Here is a 9,583-nt window from a genome sequence, read left to right on the forward strand (position 1 = left end):
AACGTGGTACACCCAGCTACAGGGGTGCCGCACACCCTCTATGTTTCACCGACGAGGTGCTGGACCATGAATTTCCAGAGGGATTCAAACCCATAAACATAGAGGCATACGATGGAACAACAGACCCCGGGGTTTGGATTGAGGACTATATCCTTCATATCCATATGGCTCAAGGAGATGATCTCCATGCCATCAAATACTTACCCCTCAAGCTCAAAGGGCCAGCTCGTCACTGGCTTAAAGGCCTCCCCGAAAGCTCCATTGGAAGTTGAGAAGAGCTCGAAGACGCCTTTCGGGAAAATTTTCAAGGGACTTCTGCCCGACCTTCGGATGCGGATTATCTGAGTCATATAACTCAGCAGCCCGGAGAGTCAGCCCGAAAGTTTTGGAATAGGTTTCTTACTAAACAGAACCAGATTGTCGACTGTCCGGACGCCGAAGCCTTAGCGGCTTTCAAGCATAACGTCCGTGATGAATGGCTCGCCAGACACCTCGGCCAAAATAAGCCGAGAACAATGGCCGCATTAACAAACCTCATGACCTGCTTTTGCGCGGGTGAGGACAGCTGGCTAGCCAGATGCAGCACTAGCGATCCCAACACATCTGAAGTTAGAGATGGAAACGGGAAATCACGGTGCAACAGCAATAACAAACACCGGAATAAAGAAGATAGCACGAAGGGCACGACAGTAAACGCCGGATTCAAAGTCTATCGGCCAGGCCAAAAGCCGCCCCCTAAAGGCACCAGGGATGAACTGTCCAGCCTCAACAAAATTCTGGACCAAGTATGTAAGATCCATAATACCCCTGGCAAACCTGCCAATCATACCCACAGAGAATGTTGGGTCTTCAAGCAGTATGGCAAGCTCAACGCCATACACAAGGGGGACGATACACCAAGTGAAGACGAGGATGAACCTCCCAAGCGAGACACGGGGGAACAAAAGAAATTTCCACCCGAAGTCAAAACAGTAAACGTGTTACACGTGATCAAGGGAAAAAGCAATGCGGCACTCCCAGAAAAATATACCGAAGCGCCTATCACCGTGAAGTCCTGCCACTGGTCATCTCAACCGATCATTTTTGACCATCGCGATTACTCAGCAAGTATCCGACACGCAGGATGGGCCGCCCTGGTGTTAAACCCAGTAATTGGCGGATATCACTTCACACGAGTATTGATGGACGGTGGCAGCAGCCTAAACCTAATATATCAAGATACAATCCGTGGGATGGGGTTAGAACCAACACAAATTCGCCATAGCAACACTACCTTTAAAGGAGTAACGCTAGGCCCAGGGGCTCGTTGTACGGGCTCCCTCCTATTACAAGTCATATTCGGCTCCCTCGATAACTTCCGTCACGAGCATTTAACTTTCCACATCCCTCCGTTCCAAAGTGGCTATCAAGCACTGCTCGGACGCGAAGCTTTCGCTCGCTTTAATGCAATACCACACTACGCCTCCCTTACACTCAAGATGCCCGGTCCACGAGGCATCATTTCAGTGCACGGAAGTATCAAGCGATCTCTGCGCGCCAAAGAGAGTGAGGCTGCCTTGGCAGCCGCACACTAAAGGCGCCCGGACCAACGAAAGCATCCAATAGGTCGTCAAGACCTCAGACACAACTAATCAAGTCCGGCGCCACTACTTATACCACATAAACGGTCCCACCCCTATTTTTCAATACAAGGGGCTCCACGCACGCAGACAAGTGGCAATTTCTCCTCCTCTTGAATTACACATGGTTTCTTTAGAAAAACTATCTTTTTGCATGATCACCTTTTCACCCAAATTCCTCTCTTTTACAGACGATCATCGTGCTACACCCGTCCAGGATACGGCACAACGGAGACACAGGCACAGACGTGCAGCAGGGACCTGCCCCAAGGATTCTTTTTAGATTAAGACCCTGCGTAAACCTTTTTTACTGTCTCTTGTTGATACATATCCACCGTTGAGAAGGATGCTGATGTCTTGGCATGTGGCCACGCCAGAACAATGCACGTACCTGGACACAAGGGGCTTCTTTCAAAGGCCATTTTTAGGCCTGGTTTATACCACAAAGACCGAATACCTCAGGGAGTGTTCGGCGGCGCGAGTTTGGCCCTATATGCATCAGCTCCGAATCATTGTCTTTGGTCAAATGTTGGGTTTTCCCGGCTCCTGTGTTTTGGTGCCTTACGTTCCGCTTTACCGGCTAAGGTAGCACCAGGAGAACTACTGCGGTTGTGCCCTGGTTCATCCGGACGAGCACCTCAGTAGAGAAAGCCGAAAATTGACTGTCATGATATAGCGTGAGACTGATCAACCACTTGACGACCTATGGGAATGTTATAATTCCCCCTCCTTAACGAAGGGCCATTTCCCAGCCAGGCATGTACGCACCCCGGGATCGGGAGAGTGCGGAGCCACCAGGGGATATCTAGTAGCCCCACTGTCAAACTCCTATGGCTAAGTGAAAGTGTTAAAGCATTATAGTCTGGTTGCCTCGCTTGCTCCGCTATCACCTCCTTAATAGGACCAAGACGTTGGGTTAAGTGTGAACGCGTGTTTCTGCGAACACCTCCGCATTATATGCGTGGGGGTTGAAGCCGACGACTGCAATCTTTCAGGTTATACACATGTATACATAAACGGCCGCCCAGGAGGCATCACAATACTTTCAGGCAAAAGTATAAAAGTAGCCTTATGAAAATTTATAAAAGAATTTCTCTTACAATGAGATTACATGTCACTCAAACATAATATTTTTTGAGCACTGGGTCTCTATCAAACGAGCACCCTCAAGAACTTCCTCAAAGTAGTGCTCAGCAGCCCTTCGACCTATGGCCGAATCCTGCGCTGCAACAGTGGTAGCATCCATCTCTTCCTAGTATGCTTTAGCACGAGCAAAGGCCATTCGTGCGCCTTCTATGCACGCCGACCTCTTCATCGCATTTATGCGCGGCACCACGTCAAGGAACTGCTGCACCAAGCTGAAATAGCTGCTCGGTTTTTACCTTTCCGGCCATAGCTGATCCACAATAGACCTCATGGAGAGTCCGGACAACCTATTTAGTTCGGCCCATTCGGCTAATTGGTCCGTCAATGAAAGCGTAAGCTCGGGAGAAAGGAATTCCAAAACAGCTGGTCTACTTCACGGTCCGTCTGACTCTGGAAGTACTTGGCCGCATCAGCAGCGCTCGCCGCCAAATCCATATACACATCTTCCGAACTCCACAGCCGATCCACAGGGGCATACCATGGATCTCCGAACTTCCTCTGCAGCATAAAGGATTTCCCGGCTACAATATCCCCGGCTTCCCGCAGCTCCTCCTTCTTTGCCCTCATTACAGAGCAGAGGTCTTTTCCCGTTGTAGCAGCCTTCTCAAGGTCCAATACCTTCGCCTGGTTTTCCTTTTCAAGAACCCGACAACGGTCGGTGGCGGCTTTTAATTCTATGGCCATCTTGGCCATCTTATCTCGGCTCTCGCCATGCGCGGCCTTCTTGGCTTGCAACTCTTCGGCCGCCTTCAAAGCAGCCGCATTACCCAACCTCGCTTGTTCCTTGGCTCGGGCAAGTTCTGCCCGCAAGGCTTCAACAGTGGTAGCTCCATCTGCAGTCACAACACAGTAAAGATACTGGCATCATGCTGCTCTTCCTATGTGGCGTTTACTAGATGATGACACTTACCTTGGGCCTCGTCAAGCCTTTTGTTAACAAGCTCGATGTCGGCGTTTGCCGCATCCAACTGCTGTTCTAAATGGGCAAACTCGCGAGCCCGGCTAGCCACCGGAGCTTCCATCACCTGCACATAAAGGCAGTATGGTTATTACCTGGGAATATGATCCTCTGTTCGTCGTCGTTTCCGACGACGACCAGAGTCTCAGGGGCTACTATCTACACAGGGACACCTAGTATGTGTAGGACTATCATACATTATTTTACGTACCTCAAAGCCTGTCAGTAGACTCATAAAAGCTTTATGCAATCCGCTTTCGGCGGACGAGATTCTCTCCATCACCGTATTCATCACCACACGGTGTTCATCTGAGATGGCCGCTCGCCCCACCAACTCCCTCAGAACATCCGATCGCACACTAGATGGTGCCGAACTCTTTTGTCTGCTCTCTTCGGGAGCCGGACACTGGGAGCTTCGGGGGTCGGCGGGATTATCTTCTGGCCTCGCCGAACTCGGAGAGGCCCTCCGCGATGACACGTCAGGGTCGCCTGCTTCCGGAGCGAAGGAGTCCGGAGGAGGCGTTTCGCTCTCCATCATCTCTGGAAGAAGATCCCTCGAAGACAAGCTCATTTGACAGGGGCTAAGGCCCGAACTGCTAAGATATATGCGGTGGTTATTTTCTCAGAAGAAAAAGATGGCATATCTGTACTGTTAAAGTATTCCGGGTCTCTTATGACTCGCGGGAGAATTGATCCCCCCGCGGACTTTGTGCGGCAACAGCACCCCCCAAGGTAGGACCCTCGGTGGGAGACTTCTTCTCCTGTTTGGAAGCTTCGGCTTCCGAATCCCCGGGCGCGGTCCTTTTCCTCTTCCGGTCGTCTTCCTTCATGGAGACGCTCGCTCCCTCGGTTAGAATGGGCAGCATTGGGGGCCCGCGTCCGCCCTTACTGTCCTCCGCAGTATCTTCCTTCAAGGGCTCCGGGCAAGGTGTGATCTGGAGCATCTTTTCCAGGACCGGATTTTCCAAACCCTCAGGGGTGGGGCCGAACACCGAATCAACTTTGCCTTTGCTAGCCAGTCCTGATCAAAAAGCGAACTCTCAGAAATAACTTCGTAACAAATGAGAGACAATATGTTCGGCCGGAAGATTCCTTACCTGTTCGACGGTGCGGGTACTGCTCAGGCCCACGTCCTCGGTGATTTCCGGACACTCTACCTGAGGTCCGAAGAATGACTTGTACATCTCCTCGTGTGTCAAACCGAGGAAATTTTGAACGACATGCGGTCCCTCGGGATTGAACTCCCACAAACAAAGGGGCCGGCGTTTGCAAGGCTGGACTTGGCGAACCAGCATAACTTGTGCTACCGCAACAAAACTGAAATCTCCATCAAAGAGATCTTGAATGCGGCTTTGCAGTATAGGCACGTCCTTGGCTGGACCCTAGCTCAATCCTCTGCTAATCCATGACATCAGTTGTGGTGGAGGGCCCGGGCGGAAGACAGGGGCGGCCGCCCACTTGGCACTTCTAGGAGCCGTGATGTAGAACTACTCCTGTTGCCACAGTTCAGACACCTCTGGAATGGAACCTTTGGGCCATGCAGCTCCCATCATCTTGCGTATTGAGGCACCTCCACACTCCGCATGTTGCCCCTCGATCATCTTCGGTTTTACTTCAAAGGTCTTGAGCCATAGGCCAAAGTGAGGGGTAGCCCGGAGGAAGGCCTCGCACACAATGATAAATGTTGTGATATGAAGAAAGGAGTCCGGAGCTAGATCATGGAAATCTAGCCCGTAGTAAAACATCAAGCCCCTGACAAAAGGATCCAATGCAAGGCCTAGACATCGGAGGAAGTGGGAGACGAACACGACGCTCTCGTTGGGTTCGGGGGAGGGGACGGCTTGCCCCCGGGGAGGCAGCCGATGCAGAATCTCGGCGGTCAGATATCTGGCCTCCCTCAACTTTTTGACATCTTCTTCCGTGACGGAAGAAGGCACCCATTGGCCTTGAAGGCTAGATCCAGACATGACTGAAGGTTCGGAGCACCTGACCTGAACTTTGGGCATTTGAGCTTGAGGTGGGGGAAGGATTCGATTGAGCACGAGAGGGAAAAATAAAAGGCCTCGTCCCTTTATAAAGAGGGTGGATATCGAGCGTCCTCTCCGTGTCCGTTTGGACTTGCCTATGATCTAGGAGTCCTAGAAGCGGTTGGGTTACCCACGCCCGTATTGATGAGAATCCCGGAATAAGGGGGCACGATCTCTGCTTTGACAAGACGTGCCAAGGAAACCGCCTCGCATGACGCGCTGAGGTGGGATAATTAAACGACTCGGATAAAGGCTTGGTCGTGGTGTGTCGCACCACGGAATACGTCAGCAGATTAGATTTGTGTAAATATTATTCTCTCTATGGCAATATGTGGAAAACTTATTTTGCAGAACCGGACACTATCTTTGTGTTTAAAATCTTCTATGAAGTACTTGGAGGAGGAACCCGCCTTGCAATGCCGAAGACAATTTGCGCGCCAGACTCATCGTCATTGAAGCCTGGTTCAGGGGCTACTGAGGGAGTCCTGGATTAGGGGGTGTTCGGATAGCCGAACTATACCTTCAGCCGGACTCCTGGACTATGAAGATACAAGATTGAAGACTCCGTCCCGTGTCCGGAAGGGACTTTCCTTGGCGTGGAAGGCAAGCTTGGCGATACGGATGTTCAGATCTCCTACCGTTGTAACCGACTCTATGTAACCCTAACCCTCTCCGGTGTCTATATAAACTGGAGGGTTTTAGTCTGTAGGACAACATACACGTCAACAATCATACCATAGGCTAGCTTCTAGGGTTTAGCCTCTCTGATCTCGTGGTAGATCTACTCTTGTACTACCCATACCATCAATATTAATCAAGCATGATGTAGGGTTTTACCTCCATCGAGAGGGCCCGAACCTGGGTAAAACTTCGTGTCCCTTGCCTCCTGTTACCACCCGGCCTAGACGCACAGTTCGGGACCCCCTACCCGAGATCCGCCGGTTTTGACACCGACAACTTTCTTCACACCATGAACCCCCAGATGTTAGGCATACTGCGATTTTTCAAATCATAGTTCGGACATGCATACTAACGCATATCCGCACAGGGAAAGGAGCCCTTAATGGAACTATTCTCCCTGGAAGATGTTTCTTACAATAAACATGTAATATAACATAGCTAGCCAGATACAACTTGTCTGTTCAAGCAACTATGATCCCTACACCTGGTTTCCACGCATACCCCGGTTTATATTGTTGAGCGGGTATTCGGAAACACTCTGAGCCTTTGGGTCTAGAGGTCGAAGCGAAAAGGTCTGCCATGACAATCGTTTTACAATCCGGCTAGGGACAAATTTTTCAATAAAAGTACATAGTCATTTAGACTCAAAAACTTTTTCCTCTATGCCGTCTAATAGGCTGTCTAGCTTACAATCCTGTTGGGAATATGTGGCATGATGTCTACTACACAACCTTCTTCTTGTAGACATTGCTGGGCCTCCAAGTGCAGAGGTTTGTAGGACAGTAGCAAATTTCCCTCAAGTGGATGACCTAAGGTTTATCAATCCGTAGGAGGCGTAGGATGAAGATGGTCTCTCTCAAGAAACCCTGCAACCAAATAACAAAGAGTCTCTTGTGTCCCCAACACACCCAATACAATGGTAAATTGTATAGGTGCACTAGTTCGGCGAAGAGATGGTGATACAAGTGGTATATGGATAGTAGATAAAGGTATTTGTCATCTGAAATTATAAAAACAGCAAGGTAACTAATGATAAAAGTGAGCGTAAACGGTATTGCAATGCATTGAAACAAGGCCTAGGGTTCATACTTTCGCTAGTGCAAGTTCCCTCAACAATACTAACATAATTGGATCACATAACTATCCCTCAACATGCAACAAAGAGTTACTCCAAAGTCACTAAAAGCGGAGAACAAACGAAGAGATTATGGTAGGGTACGAAACCACCTCAAAGTTATTCTTTCCAATCAATCCGTTGGGCTATTCCTATAAGTGTCACAAACAGCCCTAGAGTTCATACTAGAATAACACCTTAAGACACAAATCAACCAAAACCCTAATGTCACCTAGATACTCCAATGTCACATCAAGTATCCGTGGGCATGATTATATGATATGCGTCACACAATCTCAGATTCATCTATTCAACCAACACATAGAACCTCAAAGAGTGCCCCAAAGTTTCTACCAGAGAATCACGACGAAAACGTGTGGCAACCCCTATGCATAGGTTCATGGGCGGAATCCGCAAGTTGATCACCAAAACATACATCAAGTGAATCACGTGGTATCCCATTGTCACCACAGATACGCACTGCAAGACATACATCAAGTGTTCTCAAATCTTTAAAGTCTCAATCCGATAAGATTACTTCGAAGGGGAAACTCAATTCATTACAAGAGAGTAGATTGGGAGGAGAAACATAAGATCCAAGTATAATAGCAAAGTTTGCGATACATCAAGATCGTGCCAAATCAAGAACATGAGAGAGAGAGAGATCAAACACATAGCTACTGGTACATACCCTCAGCCCCGAGGGAGAACTACTCCCTCCTTGTCATGGAGAGCACCGGGATGATGAAGATGGCCACCGAAGAAGGATTCCCCCTCCGGCAGGGTGCCGGAACGGGTCTAGATTGGTTTTCAGTGGCTACGGAGGCTTCTGGCGGTGGAACTCCCGATCTATTGTCTCTTCTGGAAGTTTTAGGGTACGTGAGTATATATGGGTGCAGGAAGTACGCCGGTGGAGCTTCGGGGGCCCCACGAGGCAGGGGGCGCGCCTTGGGAGGGTGCCCCCACCCTCGTGAGCACCTCCCTTGGCTCCTGACGTGGGGTCCAAGTCCATCCGGTAGCTTTCCTTCCAAAAATAACTTCTCCAGTTGATTTCGTTCCGTTTCGACTCCGTTTGATATTGCTTTTCTTCGAAACACTGAAATAGGCAAAAAAACAGCAATTCTGGGCTGGGCCTCCGGTTGATAGGTTAGTCCCAAAAATAATATAAAAGTGGATAATAAAGCCCAATATTGCCCAAAATAGTAGATAACATAGCATGGAGCAATAAAAAATTATAGATACGTTGGAGACGTATCAAGCATCCCCAAGCTTAATTCCTGCCTGTCCTCGAGTAGGTAAATGATAAAAACAGAATTTTTGATGCGGAGTGCTACTTGGCATAATTTCAATGTAATTCTTCTTAATTGTGGTATGAATATTCAGATCCGAAAGATTCAAGACAAAAGTTCATATTGACATAAAAATGATAATACTTCAAGCATACTAACTAAGCAATTATGTCTTCTCAAAATAACATGGCCAAAGAAAGTTCATCCCTACAAAATCATATAGTTTAGTCATGCTCCATTTTCGTCACACAAGAATGCTCTCATCATGCACAACCCCGATGACAAGCCAAGCAATTGTTTCATACTTTAGTAATCTCAAACCTATAAACTTTCACGCAATACATGAGCGCGAGCCATGGATATAGCACTATGGGTGGAATAGAATAATGAGGGGTTATGTGGACAAGACAAAAAAGGAGAAAGTCTCACATCAATGAGGCTAATCAATGGGCTAGGGAGATGCCCATCGATTGATGTTAATGCAAGGAGTAGGGATTGCCATGCAACGGATGCACTAGAGCTATAAATGTATGAAAGCTCAACAAAAGAAACTAAGTGGGTATGCATCCAACTTGCTTGCTCACGAAGACCTAGGGCACTTGAGGAGGCCCATTGTTGGAATATACAAGCCAAGTTCTATAATGAAAAATTCCCACTAGTATATGAAAGTGACAAAACAAGAGACTCTCTACTATGAAGATCATGGTGCTACTTTGAAGCACAAGTGTGGTAAAAGGATAGTAGCATTG

Source organism: Triticum urartu, chromosome 1A, assembly GCF_056163025.1.
Source record: "Triticum urartu cultivar PI428250 chromosome 1A, HENAU_Tu73, whole genome shotgun sequence".
NCBI classification, from domain to species: domain Eukaryota; kingdom Viridiplantae; phylum Streptophyta; class Magnoliopsida; order Poales; family Poaceae; genus Triticum; species Triticum urartu.